The sequence below is a fragment of the Aquarana catesbeiana genome, linkage group LG13 (genome assembly GCF_042186555.1).
Source record: "Aquarana catesbeiana isolate 2022-GZ linkage group LG13, ASM4218655v1, whole genome shotgun sequence".
In the NCBI taxonomy this organism is placed as follows: Eukaryota; Metazoa; Chordata; class Amphibia; order Anura; family Ranidae; genus Aquarana; species Aquarana catesbeiana.
Genome location: NC_133336.1, coordinates 133622628 through 133644280, shown reverse-complemented (window position 1 = coordinate 133644280; position 21653 = coordinate 133622628). Strand labels below are relative to the sequence as shown.

At 44.0% G+C, this 21653-nt stretch overlaps 1 protein-coding gene across 2 annotated transcripts in view; it reads left to right on the top strand.

Moving 5' to 3' along the window:
* RMDN3 (regulator of microtubule dynamics 3) overlaps nucleotides 1-21653 on the top strand; it is a 242928-nt gene that overhangs the window by 93174 nt on the left and 128101 nt on the right. The window lies entirely within an intron of this gene.

Below are 21653 nucleotides of genomic sequence, written 5' to 3'. Positions count from 1 at the left end.
GTACCAGTCTCTTTAAAGTCATCCCGCACAGGGTCAACAAAGAGACCTGAAGACCGGCACTCAGAGTGAAGATGCCAGTGAGGGACCATTGGACAGGTGAGTTTTAACCCTTTCGTTTCACTTGAACGCCTTTAAACTGGCCATAGATGGAATGAAATTTGGCTGACCAAACATTGTTCTAAGTGTGACTGTTCCAGCTTGACAGAAGTTGATCATTAGATAATTATTGGAATGATGATTAGAATGGGAATGTTGGCAAACTTTTATCATTCAGCGCTGCAGTGCAATGCACTAATTAGTGACAGCGGAGGAGTCTCACTGTCAGAATACAATGGCACAGCATGGAGGATTTCTTCATCCAACTCAATTGTGTAGATAGAATTTGTTTTGTCTTTGTTTTCTGTCAGCCTACTGGCTGATCGCTTTAAGGAAACAAAAAAGCATAATCTATGTCCAGCTTTAAAGAGACACTCCCCCTGCATTTTTTCATTTTTAGGCACTCTTACGTCTTGTGCAGAATTGTCCAGAATTCACATACTCACCTGCCTGGGGGTAATCCAGCTTTGTCCAGTGAAAAGTCTGAGAGTCTGACATGAAGCCATAGTTACATAGTGAGATTGAAAAAAGACACAAGTCCATCTAGATCAACCAAAAAAAAAACATACAATCTCATATACACAATCCTATACCCACAGTTGGTGAGGGTCTGATTTATGTTAAAAAAGAAAACAATGTAGCGCTTAAATAAACAATAACAAATGGTATAATATGTTACCAAAAATACTACAAATACTGAAAAACATGTATGATAAAGTCCAACACGTGAGGAAATATAGTGATAACAGCAACCAGGGTGAAAACCAAAAAGGCCTGGCATTAATGAGTCAATAGATTAGCATATGTGAGATATCATTAGAATGGAAGACATCTAATCAGACGAAACGCGTTGGGTTGAGTTCTGTCACCACTGTCCCTTCCTATGTCCTTTTAACTGTTGATTACATCTGAAATGTGAGTGTCCAATTTTTTACCTTTTATTAAAAACTTTTTTTTTTTTTTCACAAAAAAAGAAGTTTATTAACAAAAGAATAAGATAGCAGGTACAATGCATTGGAAAGGTATCAAAAGAAATTAAACATGACACTCATTGCATGACGAAACAGGGAGGACAAAAAATGTAGTTACATTCTAGGATTGTCAATTTACAAGTACAAAGTTAGATATACAGGTGAAGCAAAAAAAAAAAAAAAAGGGGGGGGGGGGGAACCATGATATCCAGTAATAAACAATATATGCTTATACAGTGATGAGATTGTTTAGTTACCCTCGGTAAAAGAAAGAAAGGTTAACCACTTTGCACACTGGACCTTGTGGATATGATAAGTAAGGCTCGAGTGTCTCAGGTGGGATATTAGATCATGAAAGATCGGTTGTATGATGGGGTGATACCCAGGATTAGGAAGGTGTGGTTAGATAGGTGGGGGGGTTAAGGAAAGGGGGGAGTAAGGTAAGTAGAGGGGAAGAAGTAGAGACAGGTGAAAGGAAATATAGAGGGGGGAGAAAGGAAAGTGATATAGGGGAGGGGAGGGGCCGCTCCTCATCCCAGGCCCCATGGCAACAACTCGGGGGCAGTTAAGGGGGTTAGCTTTAGGCTAGGTAGAGAAGAGACATCAACATGGGAAGAAGGATCTATAGAGGTCGGTGGTTTTGAAGTGTGTCCAACAAGCCCATATGGCGGTGAACTTCTGTATGCGATCTTGAGAGACATAAATCAGTTCTTCCATCTCCTCAATCCTTGCAATCCTATAAAGCCATTCCGTGATGGTAGGTGGGGTGGTTGAGCGCCAGTGTGCAGGGATACACAGTCTGGCAGCATTGACCATGTATATCGCCAGTGATTTATGTTTTTTTTGGTCAGGGTTGAATGATGGAGGAGATACTGGGCCGGGTTAAAGTCTAGGGAATAAGTTGTTACTCGTGTAATAATGGAATGTACCTCTTTCCAAAAAGGTTGGAGGTTTGGGCATTCCCACCATATATGCACCATGTTTCATGCCTCCTTGTTACATCTCCAGCAAATGTTTGGATTAGAGGGCAAGAATTTGTGTAAGCATGCCGGGGTTCTGTACCATTTTGTGACTATTTTGTAACCGTTCTCTTGTATTGCTACATTCATTGATCCCTTGTGGGCGTATGTGAGGATAGATACCCATTCATCGTCCGAAAAAGTGATTTGTAAGTCCTTCCCCCAGGAGATTCGAGATGTTTCTGTCTGTGGAAGTTGAGGATTGTCTTGTAGGAGAGAGTAAATCATGGAAATCAAGTGTCTTTGTGGAGTGGTCTGGGAGTACATCGTTTCAAATGTGAGTAAGTGGTCTCGACCAGATATCGTTAGCGTTTGTCGATGTGAAAAAGTGTCTTAGCTGTCTATTAGACCAAAAGGGAAAGTCTTTCATACGGGAAAAAGGATTTCAGGTTGTCATATGAGCGTATCCGCCCTTCAATGAAGAAGTGCCGAGTATAAACATCATCGTGTGGCCATTCTTGCAATAAAAATGTGTTCGATTCTCCAGGGGGAAAATCTGGGTTAGCTCTGAGAGGTGTCAATGATCCTGGTATTTAAGCTATTTGGTATAGATTCTTGGCTATGGAAAAGGCTAGCAGTGAAGGGTAGATGAGTGGATGTGTCTTACCGGCTTGGGGATAGTGTTTCGATTGAAGCCAAGTCAGGGTATGTAGGGGTGTATTACTGAAGGAGTTTTCCAGTGCGATCCAAGTCTTACCTGTCTTGTGTGTTTTCCAATTTATCACTCTAGTAAGATGGCATGCTAGATAGTAGTTATGCAAGTCTGGTAAGGCTATCCCCCCTTTTGTTTTAGTACATGTCAACCTCGTGTATTTGATGCGTGGGGGTTTATTTTTCCAGATGAATTTAGAACAAGCTTTTCTGTGGGATTTAAAGAAAGATGGGGGTAATTGAATTGGGATAGTCTGCATAAGATACAGGAGACGGGGTAGGACTATCATCTTTATTAGTGCTGATCGCCCGAACCAGGAGACATTGAGCGTGGCCCAATTTTTGAGGTCTGTCTGGATTTTCATTAAGGTGTGTAGGAAGTTGTAGTCGTAGAGGTCTGTTAGACGGCTGGGTATTCGTATGCCGAGATATGTAATAGTGTCGTCTCTCCACTGGAATGGGAACGAGGATTGGCATTGAGTAACTTCTTGTGGCAGAAGAGAGATGTTCAGGCCCTGAGATTTGAAGTAATTGATTTTGAAGTTTGACAGTACTCCGAACTGTTTAATGTCTTTTAAAAGGTTAGGAAGAGATGTGCGGGGGGCTTGTAATGATAGTAGGATATCATCCACGGATGCGGCTACTTTATATTCTCTGCGATTAATAGAAATACCTTGGATATTGGGGTTGGCCCGTAATCTGTTGAGAAGAGGTTTGAGGGTCAGGACAAATATCAGGGGGGACAAGGGGCACCCTTGGCGAGTTCCATTATTGATGGGGAAGGCGTTCGACAGGAGGCCGTTTGCTCTAACCCTCGCTGTTGGATTGGTGTATAGAGCATTAATATGTGCAAACATGCGTGGTAGAAGGCCAATGCCTTTGAGTTCTTCTTGCATGTAGTCCCAAGACACCCTGTCGAACGCCTTCTCCGCATCGAGGGACAATAGAAAGCCCTTAGTATTAGATTCAGTGAGCCAGTGATGAAGATTTAGGGTGCGTATGGTATTGTCCCTTGCCTCCCTGCCCTGGACAAAGCCAACTTGGTCGGGCAGGACTAGTTCTGAGATAAGGGGTAGAAGTCTGTTTGCAATAATTTTGGCATATAGTTTGATGTCTACATTGAGCAGTGATATAGGTCTGTAGTTGGATACAAGTGTTGGGTCTTTATCTGTTTTTGGTATAACTGCTATATGGGCTTCTAACATGTGGCCGGTTGGAGCGAGTGGGTTTGAAAGGGAGTTGAATGCCAACAACATTTTAGGCGCCAGCGTCTCTAAAAAGGTTTTACAGTATATTAAATGTAGTCCATCTGGACCTGGGCTTTTACCAACTTTCGTTTAATAGCAAGATTGAGTTCTTCAGTGGTCAGTGGGTGCTCTAAGGCTTCAGCTTGTTGTGATGTGATCTGTTTGGGACAATATTGGGTCAGGAAATCTTGAATTTGTGAGGGCCCATCATGTGCGGAGGGAGAATCTATTGCGCTTCGTGGTAAGTTATAGAGTTTAGAATAAAACTCTTCAAAGTGCTTGGCTATGTCTTCATTTTTAGAAAGAAGTGTGCCTTGGGCAGTGCAGAGATGGTGGATAGTAGATGATGTTTTAGCTGCCTGAATTGTACGGGCAAGCAGTCTCCCACTCTTATTGCCATGTTCATAGAACACTTTCTGTCCGAGGATATATCTTCGCCTGGTGCGTTTCCCTAATTCGTCTAGTAAGGAAGTTCTAGCGTGTGTGAGGGCTTTTAATGTAGATTGAGAAACAGATTGTTTGTGGGATGCTTCAAGTCTGTGGATTGTTGTGATAAGAGCCCTAATCTGTTCCTGGTGTCTTTTTTTTCTGTCGTGGCTAAGGCTATGAGTTTTCCCCGTATAACGCACTTGTATGCTTCCCAGAGAGTGATAGGAGTGATACCCGGGGTTGAGTTCTCTTGGAAATATAATTGAAGATGGGTGTTTATTTGTCGAATTGTTTCAGGATCTTTTAGGAGGGATGGGTTCAACCTCCATGTTATCGTAATAGGATGATGATCAGACAGGAACATGGGCTCTATTGTGGCTCGTGAGAGAGATGAGAGATCTGTTTGGGATAAGAATATGTAATCAATTCTAGAATATTTCTGGTGTGGGGGGGAGAAATACCTGTAGTCTCTGTCAGTTGGATACATGGTGCGCCAGGTGTCGTGTAAAGTTAGATCTTGTAGTTGGAGTTTGATCTGTCTTAAGGCCCGGTATGGTAGTGCGGAAGTGCCTGTAGAGGAGTCAAGGGTAGGGTTCAGTGGGACATTGAAGTCTCCTCCAAGTATCAGTATGCCCACATGGAAGGAAGAAAGTAGGTCACAGATTTTTCGGAAAAAGGTTACATGGTGGGCATTTGGGCAGTAGATATTCGCTATTGTGATGGGTCTAGATGCGTAAGTGCCTTTAATGAAGTTATATCTACCTTCCTGGTCAATCAGCGAATCGGACATTTGAAAATCAGCATTTTTGGAAATAAGTATGGAGACCCCTTTTGTTTTAGAAGACGGGTTCTTGGAATGTAGGGCTTGTTTGTATATATGATTTGTCAATTTGGGAATGGCTTTGGTTCGAAAATGCGTTTCCTGTAATAAGAAATGGGCTTTATGTTTCGTTAGCTCTGAGAGAACTTGAGATCTCTTTTCGGGGAGATTTAGGCCTCTCACATTGAGAGATAGGCATTTAAGCGAGAGTTGTCGTTTATTAGTAGCTTCCTTCTGCATGATATGTGAGTAATATTCCTTAGCTGGATGAGGAGTCCCTGTAAGTGAGTATGGGGAGTGGGAGGGAGGAGCGGCACCTCCCTGTGAGAGGGGAATGAAAGAAGAGAGAATATGAGAGGGAACGTAGGGAAAGAAGGAAAGAGGGAAAAGAAGGGGAGCGAATACTCGGAAGGGGGTAGATTTGTGTGCGGGGCAGGAGTACACCCGTTAATAAACTGGGAGATCCAAAAGCCCTGTTACCGGAGGTGGTCGTAGGCGTGCCTGTCCACCTATTGATGGTTCTGGGTTGGTAGCTCTAGTCCGTGTGGACAGCTATGTGGGGTAAGTAAACCTGAACGGAATCAAGTGCTGTAGCACTGGAAAGGAGGTAAGGAGATATAAATTTGCGGCGTGGGGTATAAGAGAACTACAGTAGCATATGTTGCTCAAGTTAAAAGAGTATTATGTGAAAGGTGTTGGGAACGTTGAAACTCTGAAACCAATGGATAGTGGCCAATTCATTGAGTCTAAGAGACTCGCTGAAGGCCCTATAACTGTGTTAACCGAGAATAGCTGAACAAAATAAAACTAAACTAAACTAAACAAATCAGACCAGTACTTCACATTACATCTTTCCAGTAAGTTGAAGCATTATGTGAATGAGAGGATAGTAAATAACGGTTCCAAAAAATATTCAACCCAGACTCATTTATATCTATTTTTGGTGAGGTGGGTCAAATAATATATCTAGTGAGAACCTGTTGGGACATCTCAACTTAGGCGATGCGGTCCCTTAATGTATTTGTTCTGCTGATGATGCAGAACAAGGTGTACTCTAAAGGACGGGATCCCCGGATTAGGGAGTGAAGTGAGGAGGTTTATAGTGGATGTCTAATGCTCCGTACACACGGTCGGATTTTCCGATGGAAAATGTCCGATCGGAGCGTGTTGTCGTAAATTCCGACCGTGTGTGGGCTCCATCGGACATTTTCCATCGGATTTTCCGACACACAAAGTTGGAGAGCAGGAGATAAAATTTTCCGACAACAAAATCCGTTGTCGGAATTTCCGATCGTGTGTACACAAATCCGACGGACAAAGTGCCAGGCATGCTCAGAATAAATAAAGAGATGAAAGCTATTGGCCACTGCCCCGTTTATAGTCCCGACGTACGTGTTTTACGTCACCGCGTTCAGAACGATCGGATTTTCCGACAACTTTGTGTGACCGTGTGTATGCAAGACAAGTTTGAGCCAACATTCGTCGGAAAAAAATCCTAGGATTTTGTTGTCGGAATGTCCGAACAAAGTCCGACCGTGTGTACGGGGCATAAGTGTGATTAGGTCTCACTGTCTTGTGTGTAGGACAGGAGTAATCAGAGTTCATTGAGCTTATTTGGTAACTCTCAGAGACATCTCAAGTATTCTAGAAACATGAACACTGAAATTCTGAGAGGGTGACCAATCCAAGAATAGAGGATTCAACACTGTTGTCATGTGAATACTTTAAAGCAGACAGTACCTGATAAGAGAATGACTTGACTACGAGTGTATAAGTCCATAGAAAACATCTTTCTCTACCTGTATCAGGCATGGTGTGGAAAGTCTCAGGGGTCACCGATTTCAGAAGTCCGAACCTGTGAAGTGAGATGTCTGCGAAAAGTTCTGATATATGCGGGAACCGAGTGAGTTTCATTGTTCTAGAAGGGTTGAACAAGACAAAGTAGGGTGAGCTGTTACTGGAAAGAGAGTCAAAGATCATATTAACTGTGTACATGCAAGGTGAACTGATCAGGACTTTGTCACGCCATCGGGAGATTCCGACGTGGTGTGTCAGGTGGCCCCGGGCTACGTGCAGGCATGTCTCGGCGTGAAAGACGATCTCCAGGCGATGTGGGATCTAGTCTACGGCGTCTCAAGCGTTGCCTTTGGGCTTTGGGGGAAGAATTGTTGGAGACTGGCTTCCACGGTGGGGAAATAGAAGGAATACCATTCAGGGATATCCACCAGGGGTATATCCAGTTGCTCACAGAAATTGGGTAGGACTTCCGGGGTCCTAAGCAGTGCTGTGCGACCTCTGGTAGTTGCAGATAGGCAAAAAGGAAATTTCCATCTATACTGGATGTTGCGGGTACGGAGCACTTCCAGTAGAAGGCGTAGGGTGCGTCTGCTCTGCAGTGTGATTTGTGACAAGTCCTGAAATAATTTTATCTCCGTTCCATTAAACATTATGCGGCCTTTATCCCTCGCCTTTCTGAGTATTTCCTCTTTGAGGGGAAAGTTAACGATGCAGCATATAATGTCTCTGGGTGGTTCAGAGTCTCGGGGAGGAGGTCTCAGAGCTTGATGTATGCGCTCCATCCCTATGGGGGAGTCTGCTGGGCGATCAAGCAAATCATTAAAAATGGAGCATACTGTGTGAGGAAGTGCGGCCTGGTCAATCCCCTCCGGGACCCCCCTCACCCGTATATTATGTCTTCGGCCACGGTTGTCTAGGTCCTCCACCTGTCTATGCAACTCAAACATGTGTGGCAAATGGAGATCGTAAGTTTTTTGTACTTGCCTGATGATGGCTGAGGCTTGTATTCTGGCGTTCTCCTCCACATCATTGATCCGGTGGGTCATTGCATGGATGTCCTCCTTTAGGTCTGAGATCGCAGACATCATGGTGTGTTTGATGGCGATGGCGACCTTTTGGAGGTCTCTTTGGAGATCAAGCAGGCTCGGAAGTGGAGCGCTGGACCCGTCGTCTTCCATGGGCGGGTCCGTGATGTTCCTAATTGAGTCCGGTGATGAGGCCTGCGTAGTGTGTGCGGCCTGCGAAGCCTCTAATAGAGTGGACTGGCGGGTCCAGAATATGTCCGGAATGTTGCCGCTGATCTGCGGTGTGGCATCTTTCTGTGTGCGGGTTGTGGAGGTGCTCCTATTGGACTTTACCATCGTGGGCTCGTGTCTTCAGTACCCCGATATAAGCTGCTTTTGTCCTCACTGTGGGGGAGCTGTCTCTTCAAGCAGCCATCTCGGGTCCCGTCCAGGCCACGCCCCCAAAAACTCTTTCAAAAACATTATTACACTATGTGGAACCTTATTTCATTTTTGGTTTCATCGTGTGAGCATCTCTTCTGCCTGTCCTCCTCTCCATCTGAACCACATATGTTCATCCATTGGGAATATATTTGTGACCAGTACGTTCTAAGTTCTTACTGTGATCGAGGCTATCTGGATTGCTGATGTTTTATATCCCAAAGGGTGTTTATCAGGAAGTCCTTTCCTACAAAACCACTCACATGCAGGAAGTACCTTAGTTTTGTAGCAAGCAATGAACTCTCAGAAAGAGAGGAGGGACCTCTGTGCCCCGTGATGTAAACATTATCATGTGGGATGTCCCAAAGCAATACACTAGAGGGGTGGGAAACACAACACAAAATACAGCCAGCTAACAAAAGGACCTATTCTGCCACTTGTAATATGCTCTGGCTGAAGGCAGTAACCTCTGAAGCTTTGACATCCACCTGGTAAAACTTTGGCGGATTCAATGAGAAATGGTAGCTTTGGATCTGACATTCTAATCTACGTCGACATTCTCAAGTAGATCCTGATAGAGAGTACCGCATCCAAAGTATGCAGAGCTCTTTCCCCCCGCTGACTGAGGATTAGGAAAAAAGTAAGGCAAGATAATATCTTGATTCAAATGGAAATTAGAAATCACGTTAGGCGAAAAAAAAAAAGGATAAAGGCACAACTTCACCTTTTTATGATGCAAGAACAGTTCCCTACAAGAAAGCGACCAGCTCCAAGACCCTTTTTGCTGGAGTGATTGTCATCAAAAAGAGCACCTTCCGAATCAAAAGGACTAACGGAATAGCCTGAATTGGCTTAAAGGCTTCTGCAACATCGTCAACCCCAAGTTCAAGTCCCAAAGACACAAGGGTGGTCTGACATGAGGGACCGTATGCATCACTCCCTGCGAAAAGGTACGAACCAAAGAGTGAGATGCAATAGGCCTCTGGGGAAAAAATGGCTACAGCTGAAATCTGGCCCCTTATATAGTACTTCATCTTCACACCAGACTGGAAAAAAAACATAATTCTCATGCCAGGAGATATACGCCTTCCAAGTCCCGTAATAGATGTTTCTTGAAGCCTGCTTCCTGGTGTTCAATATTGTGGGGATAACTAGACCTGAGACTCCCCAATCATTCAGGCTTCAATAGCCAGGCCTTCAAATTTAGCGAACGTAAAGCAGAGTGCAATATTGGTACCTGAGACAGTAGGTCTGGGTGGACCTGATGTGACCAAAGAGTTTGAACACTGCTGATTGGCATTCTCAATTCCTTGGATATCTTTTTATATCCCTTTCCTGTTTTATACAGTTCAACTACCTTTTCCTGCAGATCCTTTGACAATTCTTTTGCTTTCCCCATGACTCAGAATCCAGAAACGTCAGTGCAGCACTGGATGAAAGATGCAAGGGTCTGTCAGGAGTCTAGAAACTCATTGACCTTTATTACACAAACACTAATTACAAGCAAACAGATCACAGGTGAGAATGGTTACCTTTTTAATTGCAATTCAAACCCCTTTGTGTCAACTTGTGTGCATGTTATCAGGCCAAAATCACCAGGGTATGTAAACTTTTGATCAGGGTCATTTGGGTAGTTTCTGTTGCTATTATGATTTAAAAAGAGTAAACACAATTGATAATAAATGGCTTCAGCCAAACACTAACCATGAGTGAAAGAAATGTTTTTGTGTAATAATTCATATTCTCTGAAAAATAGCCAAGAAATCATAAATTCTGCCAGGGTATGTAAACTTATGAGCACAACTGTACATCCAGGACCCCCAAGGCTAGTAAATTGCAGACAAAACCCTGGGATGCAAGGACCACTCCCCCGGAATCAACCACTGGCAACTAAGTGTCAGGAACCACGAAACAGCCAGAGACAGAAAATGGTAAACGTAGTCAAAACATAGCCAGGGTTTGGTAGACAAATAGGGTAGTCAGAACAAGCCAGGAAATCTGGGAGCCAGAGATCAGCGTAGTCAGAGGCAGCAGGCAGGATCAGGAACCAGAAGGGACGTTAGCCAGGCAAGTCTGCAACAGGAAAACAGCAGAGAGTCTCTAGATGTGTTTGACCAAGGCGAAGGCAATTGATGAAATGAACCAGGGAGTTTAAATAGCCAGGAGGGGCTGGCTGTGGGCTTGACTGACGAGCAGGAGCTGATCAACAGGTGAGCCACTGTAGAACGATGAGTTCTGGCAATTGACAACTGAGCAACCTAAGCACAGAGAAGAAAGGGCTGGAGGCTCAGCCCTGACAGTACCCCCTCCTCAGTGACCACTCCCCCTCGGAGGAACACCAGGTTTGAGGGGAAAACGTCTAGCATGGAGGAAGACAGGAGCATGTACGTCCAAGGATGAGACCCAAGAGCGTTCCTCCGGACCATACCCTTTCCAATTAACCAGGTACTGTATGCGCCTATGGAAGTCAATGATCGATTGTATCTCATACTCATGGTTCTCGACCTGCGTCGGGCGGGGACGTCGTACTGAGGTGGTGAAGCGGTTGCACACCAAAGGTTTTAATAGGGAGACATGAAAAGCATTCGAAATACACATGTTGGAAGGTAAGTGTAATGCGTAAGCCACTGGGTTGATCCTACGTAAAATACGGAAAGGCCCAATAAATCATGGTGCCAGTCAGTGAGAAAACACGGAGTCGGAGGTTTTTTCAAGGGAACTGTTCTTGATCTTGCATCATAAGGTGAAGTTGCGCCCTCTTTTTTTTTTTTTTTTTTTTTTTTTTGCCTAAAGTGGTTTCTAATTTCCATCAAGACATTATCTTGCCTTCCTTTTTTCCTAATCCTCAGTCAGCGGGGGGAAAGAGCTCTGCATACTTTGGATGTGCTATGAGCTATCAGGATCTACTTGAAAATGTCGACGTAGATTAGAAAGTCAGATTCCTTGTTTTTACTGCCAGAAGGGCCCAGGATTGGGTAGGCGGCATCCAAAGCTACCATTTCTCATTGGATCTGCCAGTTTATCATTCAGGCCTATGGCTTGCAGGGTAAAAGAGGGCTCACTCTATTACATCAGATCTGCTCAGATTTGCAAGGACCCTACTTCATCTTAAGTGCATACGTTTTTACAGTTTTACCAGGTGGATATCAAAGCTTCGGAGGATACTGCCTTCAGCCGGAGCATGTTACGAGAGGCAGAATAGGTCCTTTTGCATAGCTGGCTGTATTTTGTGTTGTGTTTCCCACCCCTCTAGTGTATTGCTTTGGGACATCCCACATGGTCATATTTACATCACGGGACACAGAGGTCCCACCCCTCTTTCTGGGAGTTCATTGCTTGCTAAAAAACTAAGGTACTTCCTGCATGTGAAGGGTTATGTAGGAAAGGACTTCCTGATGATTGGTCTGCCAGTGCTCATTCACCTATAGGTGGCACATAGCCCACATAGTCATGTTTATAGCCTGCTTTGTGTCTCGTGATGTATTCTGGTGGACTCCCTGACCTGGTAGGAAGGCACAGGTAGGCGTCGGTGATCATCATGGAGTCTGTACCTCTCACTGGCACGTTGCATAGACTCCTGGACCTGCACCCAAGTGGAGCGAAGATCACGGAGATGCTCCTCTAATGCAGGAAATCTTTGAGGAACAAATGAGTCGGGCAACATGGATGGTTGGAAACCATAATTTGCCATAAACTGAAACAATCAAGAAGCGGTATTGACGGCACTATTGTGAGCAAACTCCACCCAAGGTAAGTTCCGAATAAATTTCCGATAATTGGCAAAGCCAAGAAAACTTTGTAATGGACATAGACCTACGGGTTGAGGTCACTGTAGAACTGCAGATAATTTCTCTGGGTCCATCAAAAAACCGGCAGTAGAAATGTCGTAACCAGAAATTTAACCTGTTCACGATGGAACTCGTACTTCTCCAACGTACAATACAGGTTATTATCTCTCAGCCTCTGTAGCACACGGGAGACATCTGTGTGGTAGCTCTCTAGGGATTTAGAGTGTATGAGAATATCGTCGAGATAAACCACCACACATTGCTGCAACATATCTCGGAGGACATCATTGACGAACTCCTGAAAAACTGCAGGAACGTTGTAAAGGCCAAACTGCATTATGAGGTATTCATAATGTCCTCTACTGGTGTTTAACACGGTTTTCCATTTGTCGCCCTCCTTGATCCTCACAAGGTTGGATGCCCCTCTCAGATCGAGCTTTGTGAAAACCGTTGCTCCATTGAGGCGGTCAAATTAATTCCGTAATCAACGGAATCGGGTATGCCTTCTTAATCGTGATGCGATTGAGGCCCCTATAATCAATACAAGGTCTCAGTTCACCACTCTACTTTTTCACAAAGAAGAAGCCAGCACGAGACAAAGATTTGCAGATGAACCCTCAAGAGAGCGCATCAGCAACATAGTCCTCCATAGCTTTATCCTTCGACAGACAAAGGATAAACCCGGCCACAAGGGAGTACGGCACCAGATTGAAGGTCAATTGCGCAATCATACAACAGGTATGGAGGCAAACTACCAGCTTGACCTTTGTCAAAGACATCGCTAAATTCGTTGTACTCCCCTGGCAAAAAGAAGAGGGAAGAGGTGCACAAGACCTTAGCCACTTTCCGAAAACATGTCTTACTGCATTGTGGCGACGAGGAAAGAACCTCAGCATTAAGCCAATCAAAAGAAGGGTTGTGCCTCTGTAACCAAGGATAACCAATAACCACTGGATAATGAGGAGAGGAAATGACTTGAAATTGGATTATCTCATGGTGAAGAACCCCTATGGCCGTGAGAAGAGTATTTGGGGTACTGAGAAACCAAAAGGCACCACATCCCTATATCCGAAAAAGTTTATAAGATACAGGAAATGGGACTTTAAAGGTGCCGATAGAGAAAACAATATGTTTTTAATTACAAATAATTTTATTAATTTAAAATATTTTTTTTTTTAATTTACATTCAGTATTTAGTTATAAATTCATACACTATTACAACCACTTTTACTCAACATGTTTCGCTCTGCAAGAGCTTCTTCAGGGGATTTTTAGTGCTGCATGAAATTTAATACTATAAAGAGAATATATAATATTGCCAATCATGGATAACATTAAAATGTCATTACAAATTCCGTTTCTGTGATAATGATAAAAATTGTACATTTCAAAAAAATCATCAAATTATTGTCAGGCCAAGAGAAATATTATGTATATATATCTGGTAGTCTAAAAATAGTTCTAGAAATGACTCGACCAATCTTCCAAAATTTAAGTCAAGGCACTCTATTTCAACCATAGGGAGAGAAGACTTCCTATAAACTGTATAGAAATCAAAGTAAATTCAGTTGATTAGTGTCATCTGACGCTTGTGTAAGGGGGTATTGTCATCAGTGCAACGAGCAAAGTGCATCTGCCTTTCATGTTGCTGCACTCCCCTTCCCCTTCAGGATTGCCTGTATCTTCTGAATTCATGGCCTTTGCCTACTGTCAGGAACCATGCAACAGAAAGACAGAAAATGCAGTAAAAATCACACCTTTTAATAAAATGGTAAAACTAGGAAACATAGCCAAAACATACAGAACGGGAGTAACTTAAACCTGGAACAGACCATATCAGTAAGGGACTGATTTAATAATCTCTGAGACACTGAAGCTGAGATTGCTGGCCCCTCCTCAGGCTTTGACCCTTTGGAAGCTTAGTCTATCGCCTGACTTTCCTCCCAACTCTTCAATGACCTCTTCATCCTCAGGCCCTACCCACACCTGTTCTAGAACCAGAGTATCAGGAGATGGGGATCTTTCCCGTTTTTTACCCCCATGATATAGAGGCAATCGTCCCTGTGATCTCGGCCTCTAAACCAGCTAAATTGTCCTTTGTTACGTACGTGGAGTCGGATGCACCAGTAGTAGCCACACTAGCAGACAACTGAAGTGGCTCAGACTGGCCTGTTGCCCCTGGTCTTTCAGGAGAAGTCACCACAGCAGAACCCTGACTAAGATCCTCAGGACCTGGCGGCGGCGCTTATGTGCCCTTTCCTGCTCCCCCCCACTCCGCTTTGAGCCCAGCTCTGTCCGGCCAGACCACCCCAGAGGAGTACTCATGTGCCCCAGTATAACCTGTTCTGTGGCCAGGCAGCCCCTTTAGGAGCCCAGCAGCCCACATGTATCTCGTGCAAACAGACCATAAAAAGATGACCGATTTCTGTTTTCAGCCGCTACCGCGCATGCTCCCACGCGGCCGCAAGCATATACACAGGCCAGGAACATATTCAGAGCAGAGCATAGGCTAAAGATAAGCACTCCCCCTAGTGGCCAAGAGCAAAACTACACAGTCACCCAGGTCTGCTTTCAAAACAAAAAACCTCTTTCTTTATTTTATTATTTTTTTTTCAATACTGGGCACTTATACACCTTCCTGCCCAGACCAAATTTCAGCTTTCAGCGCTGTCTTGTTTTGAATGACAATTTGACAATTGCACGGTCATGCGACGCTGTACCCAAACAATATTTAGATTTTTTTTTTTCCCCACAAATAGAGCTTTCTTTTGGTGGTATTTGATCACCGCTGGGGTTTTGTAATTTTTTGCGCTACAAAAAAAACAGAAAAATTAAAAAAAAAAAAGTTTTTCTTGTTTCTGTTACAAAACGTAAATAAGTATAGTTACATAGTTACATAGTAACTAGTAAGTATGTTTTCCTCCTTCACCGATAAAGCAGTACTGATGTGGCACTGATGAGGTGGAACTTGTATGCAGCACTGATAGGCGGCACTGATCAGCAGAATTGATAGGTGGCACTGATGGGCACTCATAGGTGGCACTGGAGGGGACTGATGGGCGGCACTGATAGATGGCATTGATGGGCAGCAATGATCAGGAGGCACTGGCAGGCATCACTGATGGGCACAGAGTCCCATCCTTAATGGGCACAGACATCCCTGGTGGGCATAGGTGGGCATCCTGGGGGGGGGGGCTGCACTGATAATCAGCGCAGACCCCCCCTGTCAGGAGAGCAGCCGATAGGCTCTCCTTGCGCCTATTAGTGTGAGTGGAGGGAAAGCCGATACACGGCTTTTCCTTGTTACACTGTGATCAGCTGTGATTGGACACAGCTGATCACGTGGTAAAGAACCTACGTCATAGGCTCTTTACCTCGAATGGAGATTTGGTGTGTTAGACTGACACACCACACCACCGATCGCCGTGCTGCACGCCCCCGTGGGCACAATCGCGGTTATCTTGCTGGACGTCGTATGACGCCCAGTCAGGATAACAGAGCCAATTTCCGGCTGTCATTTTACTATATGGTGGGCGTTAAAATAGGGCACAGCTTACCAGTCCCGCCGCAGGACCCTGCCATCAGGCAAGGGTCCAACCTTCACCCATCACAGCGGGATTTGTCATGAAGACCCTCAAAGACCCGGCCCACTGCCTTGGATCTGTACAGCACACTGCCAGGAAAATGCCTTGGTCAGAAATACACTGCACACGGTTCTGACATGCATGGTCCAGCGCCCCAAGATTGCATTACGGAAATCCCCAAGGAGTCTTCTTTTCCTATCCGAAGAGGCTCGGGTGCCATCTGTTTTAGCCAGGAGCCACTCAAATAGATCTGATTCCAGTCCATGATTCCAATCAGAATTGTTCCAAACCTTTTAATATACTCCAAAGAGCACATGCAGCACATCAGTTACCATCACCTTCAAGACACTGGCGAAAAAACAGAAGTAGTTTTTTTATGAGAGAAGTTATGTAGGAGAGGACTTCCTGCTGATTGGTCTGCCAGTGTCCATCCACTTATAGGTGGCACATAAATCATGTATTCATGTTTATAGCCTGCTCTGTGTCACATGATGATGTACGATAAAGAAAGCATTTTTTGTTGTTGTAAGCACATTTTTGTTTATTATGTATTTATTTATTCTTTATTGTGTATATGGTTTTAATGAGCTGTTGGTTGCAAGTTTGCTAGGCATACAGGGTGAGGGTCGACAGCACTAGCAGGAAATGGCACTCTAGTCTAAATTCAAATACAATCCAGCAACATTTCGGGCATCCCTGACCTTTGTCACGTTCTATAATTGTGTGGCATGTAAAGCATTAAACCAGAAATGAAAAGGGCTACAATTATTTCATTGGGTAATAAAAGAAAATGCAAAGTAACAATAATATGCAGCGGGTGTGATCCTGATGCAAGAACAGAGTCAATCTGGTATCCTTTAATACAGAAGAAATCTGCAATGAAAAAACAAACACATCTTAAAGGAATTGTAAAGGCAGAAGGTTTTTTTTATCTTAATGCATTCTAATGCAAACCCGAAAATGTTTTTTTTTTTATTTAAGGCTTGCACCTTGTACAGTAAAGGATTAAATGTCATCTGTGCCCAGTCTTGGCACAGTCTTGTCACAAAGAGTTAATCCAACTCTAAACAGTCCTCTTATCTTTTTTCACTGAGATAAAAACAGACAGAGAAATAGGTGCAGGAGCCTGAGAGAGACATTCTGTGTACTTCAGATCCCCTCCTCCTTTCTTCTCCAGCTCTCCCAGGATTGGCTGCTCCACACCTCAGCATGATTGGGCATGCTGAAGTCATGTGGTGACTTTTCTGGGTTTTGACTGGATGTTAGTGATCATAGCAGAAGTTCAGTGTAAGAAATACAAAGGAGAAAATGCATGTTGACAAGGAGTGTAGAGGTGGGCAGGGAGTCTACTGACATCACGACTCCACCCACCGAGCTCTGGATACCAGACCCACCCACAGAATCTACAGTTTTTCAGGTCTCATAACAGACAGAGTGGAGACATTTGACAGGTAAGGATACACATGCAGGATGCCCCACAGATGCTCAATAGGGTTTAGGTCTGGAGACATGCTTGGCCAGTCCATCACCTTTAACCTCAGCTTCTTTAGCAAGGCAGTGGTCTTCTTGGAGGTGTGTTTGGGGTTGTTATCGTGTTGGAATACTGTCCTGTGGCCCAGTCTGCAAAGGGAGGGGTTCATGCTTTGCTTCAGTTTGTCACATCACATGTTGGCATTCATGGTTCCCTCAATGAACTGTAGCTCCGCAGTGCCGGCAGCACTCATGCAGCCCCAAACCATGGCACTCCCACCACCATGCTTGACTGTAGGCAAGACACACTTGACTTTGTACTCTTCACCTTGTTGGCGCCACACACGCTTGACACCATCTGAACCGAATAATACATTTATCTTGGTCTCATCAGACCACAGGACATGGTTGTCCTTAGTCTGCTTGTCTTCAGCAAACTATTTGCGGGCTTTCTTGTGCATCATCTTTAGAAGAGGCTTCCTTCTGGGACGACAGCCATGCAGACCAATTTGATGCAGTATGCGGCGTATGGTCTGAGCACTGACAGGCTGACACCCCCCCCTTTAACCTCTGCAGCAATGCTGGCAGCACTCATATGTCTATTTCCCAAAAACAACCTCTGGATATGACGCTGAGCACGTGTACTCAACTTCTTTTGTTGACCATGGCGAGGCCTGTTCTGAGTGGAACCTGTCCTTTTAAACCGTTGCATGGTCTTGGCCACCGTGCTGCAGCTTGGTTTCTGGGTCTTAACAATATTCTTATAGCCTAGGCCATCTTTATGGAGAGCAACAATTCTTTTTCTCTTTCAGATCCTTCTTCTTTGCCATGAAGTGCCATGTTGAACTTCAGTGACCAGTATAAGAGAGTGAGAGCAATAACACCAAATTTAACACACCTGCTCCCATTCACGCCTGAGACCTTGTAACACTAAGGAGTTACATGACACCAGGAAGGGAAAATGGCTAATTGGGCCCAATTTGGACATTTTCACTTAGGGGTGTACTCACTTTTGTTGCCAGCAGTTTAGACATTAATGGCTGTGTGTTTGAGTTATTTTGAGGGGACAGCAAATTTACATAGTTATACAAGATGTACACTCACTACTTTACATTGTAGCAAAGTGTCATTTCTTCAGTGTTATCACATGAAAAGATATAATAAAATATTTACAAAAATGTGAGGGGTGTACTCACTTTTGTGAGATACTGTGTGTGGATGTATATGTGTGTGTGTGTGTGTGTGTGTGTGTGTGTGTGTATATATATATATATATATATATTACAGTGGGGACGGAAAGTATTCAGACCCCCTTAAATTTTTCACTCTTTGTTATATTGCAGCCATTTGCTAAAATCATTTAAGTTCATTTTTTCCCTCATTAATGTACACACAGCACCCCATATTGACAGAAAAACACAGAATTGTTGATATTTTTGCAGATTTAAATAAAAAGGAAAAACTAAAATATCACATGGTCCTAAGTATTCAGACCCTTTGCTCAGTATTTAGTAGAAGCACCCTTTTGATCTAATACAGCCATGAGTCTTTTTGGGAAAGATGCAACAAGATTTCACACTTGGATTTGGGGATCCTCTGCCGTTCCTCCTTGCAGATCCTCTCCAGTTCTGTCAGGCTGGATGGTAAACATTGGTGGACAGCCATTTTTAGGTCTCTCCAAAGATGCTCAATTGGGTTTAAGTCAGGGCTCTGGCTGGGCCATTCAAGAACAGTTACAGAGTTGTTGTGAAGCCACTCCTTCGTTATTTTTAGCTGTGTGCTTAGGGTCATTGTCTTGTTGGAAGGTAAACCTTCGGCCCAGTCTGAGGTCCTGAGCACTGTGGAGAAGGTTTTTGTCCAGGATATCCCTGTACTTGGTCGCATTCATCTTTCCCTCAATTGCAACCAGTCGTCCTGTCCCTGCACCTGAAAAACGCCCACACAGCATGATGCTGCCACCACCATGCTTCACTGTTGGGACTGTATTGGACAGGTGATGAGCAGTGCCTGGTTTTCTCCACACGTACGCTTAGAATTAAGGGCAAAAAGTTCTATCTTGGTCTCATCAGATCTCATTGTTGAAAGGTATCAGTTAGGAGAAGGGTACTAAAGCATTTCCAAGGCATTAGATATACCATGGAACGTGGTGAAAACAGTCATCAAGTGGAGAAAATATGGCACAACAGTGACATTACCAAGAACTGAACATTCCTCCAAAATTGATGAAAAGACGAGTAGAAAACTGGTCAGGGAGGCTGCCAAAAGGCCTACAGCAACATTAAAGGAGCTGCAGGAATATCTGGCAAGTAAAGGCTATGTGGTACATGTGACAACAATCTCCGTTATTCTTCATATGTCTGGGCCATGAGATAGACTGACAAGATGGAAGCCTTTTCTTACAAAGAAAAACAACCAAGCCTGGCTAAATTTTGCAAAAACACATCTGAAGTCTCCCAAAAGCATGTGGAAAATGTGTTATGGTCTGATGAAACTAAGGTTGAACTTTTTGGCCATAATTCCAAAAGATACAGTGCTTTGAAAAAGTATTCACACCCCTTGAAATTTTCCACATTTTGTCATATTACAACCAAAAAGGTAAATGTATTTTATTGGGATTTTATGTGATGGACCAACACAAAGTGGCACATAATTGGGAAGTGGAAGGAAAATGATAAATGGTTTTCAGTTTTTTTTTACAAATATCTGAAAAGTGTGGCGTGCATTTGTATTCAGCCCCCCTGAGTCAATACTTTGTAGAACCACCTTTCACTGTAATTACAGCTGCAAGTCTTTTTGGGTATGTCTCTACCAGCTTTGCACATCTAGAATTTTTGCCCGTTCTTCTTTGCAAAATAGCTCAAGCTCTGTCAGATTGAATTGAGAGTGTCTGTGAACAGCAATTTTCAAGTCTTGCCACAGAATCTCAATTGGATTTTGGTCTGGACTTTGACTGGGCCATTCTAACACATGAATATGCTTTGATCTAAACCATTCCATTGTAGCTCTGGCTGTATGTTTAGGGTCGTTGTCCTGCTGGAAGGTAAACCTATGCCCCAGTCTCAAGTTTTTTGCAGACTCTAATGCCGCGTACACACGATCATGTTTCTCGTAGGAAAAAGATATGACAGATTTTCCGACGGGATTCCGCTCAAGTTTGCCTTGCATACACACGGTCACGCAAAAGTTTGATGAACTTACGACCGTCAAGAACGCGGTGATCTACAACACTACGACGAGCCGAGAAAATTAAGTTCAATGCTTCCGAGCATGCGTAGGAATTTTGCATGTCAGAATTGCCACAGACGATCGCACTTTCGGATAGGAACTTTTCCCGACCGAAAAATTGAGAGCATGCTCTCAGTCTTTTGCTGGCTGGAATTCGGCCAGCAAAAGTCCGATGGAGCATACACAGTTGCATTTTCCGATAAAAAAACTCTCATCAGTCTTTTGCGGGCCGAAATTGCGATCGTGTGTACGCGGCATAACAGGTTTTCTTCTAAGATTGCCCTGTATTGCCCTGTTTTCTTCTAAGATTGCCCTGTATTTGGCTCCATCAATCTTCCCATCAACTCTGACCAACCAACATCCCCACAACATGATGCTGCTACCACCATGTTTCACGGTGGGGATGGTGTGTTCAGGGTGATGTGCAGTCTTAGTTTTCTGCCACACGTAGCATTTTGCTTTTAGGCCAAGAACATCAATTTTGGTCTCATTTGACCAGAGCACATTCTTCCACATGTTTGCTGTGTTCCCCACATGGCTTCTCACAAACTACAAATGGGACATTACTTTCTTTTAAGAATGGCTTTCTTCTTGCCACTCTTCCATAAAGGCCAGATTTGTGGAGTTCACGACTAATGCTTGTCCTGTGGGCAGATTCTACCACCTGAGCTGTGGATCTCTGAAGCTCCTCCAGAGTTACCATGGGCCTCTTGGCTGCTTCTTTGATTTAATGCTCTCCTTGCCTGGCCTTTCAGTTTAGGTGGATGGCCATGTTTTGGTAGGTTTGCAGTTGTGCCATACTCTTTTTTTGGATGATGGATTGAACAGTGCTCCGTGAGATGTTAATCCAGGTGTATCCAATGTAGCTATGAAGTCCGCAGTATTTTTAATGTATGTTCTTGTATTCTGGACTAAGGCCCCTTTCACATGGGGCAGCTTACAGATCCCCTGCTGATCGGAGCAGAGCGGGCGGATGACACATCTTGTCCGCTTAGTTTGCGCAGAGCGGACACAGACAGAGCCCGCCCTACTGTATGGGCGGCCAGGATTAAACAGACTCCGCTGTTTATTTACACCCAATTACTCCCTCGCCTCACTCCTCCTAAATGGA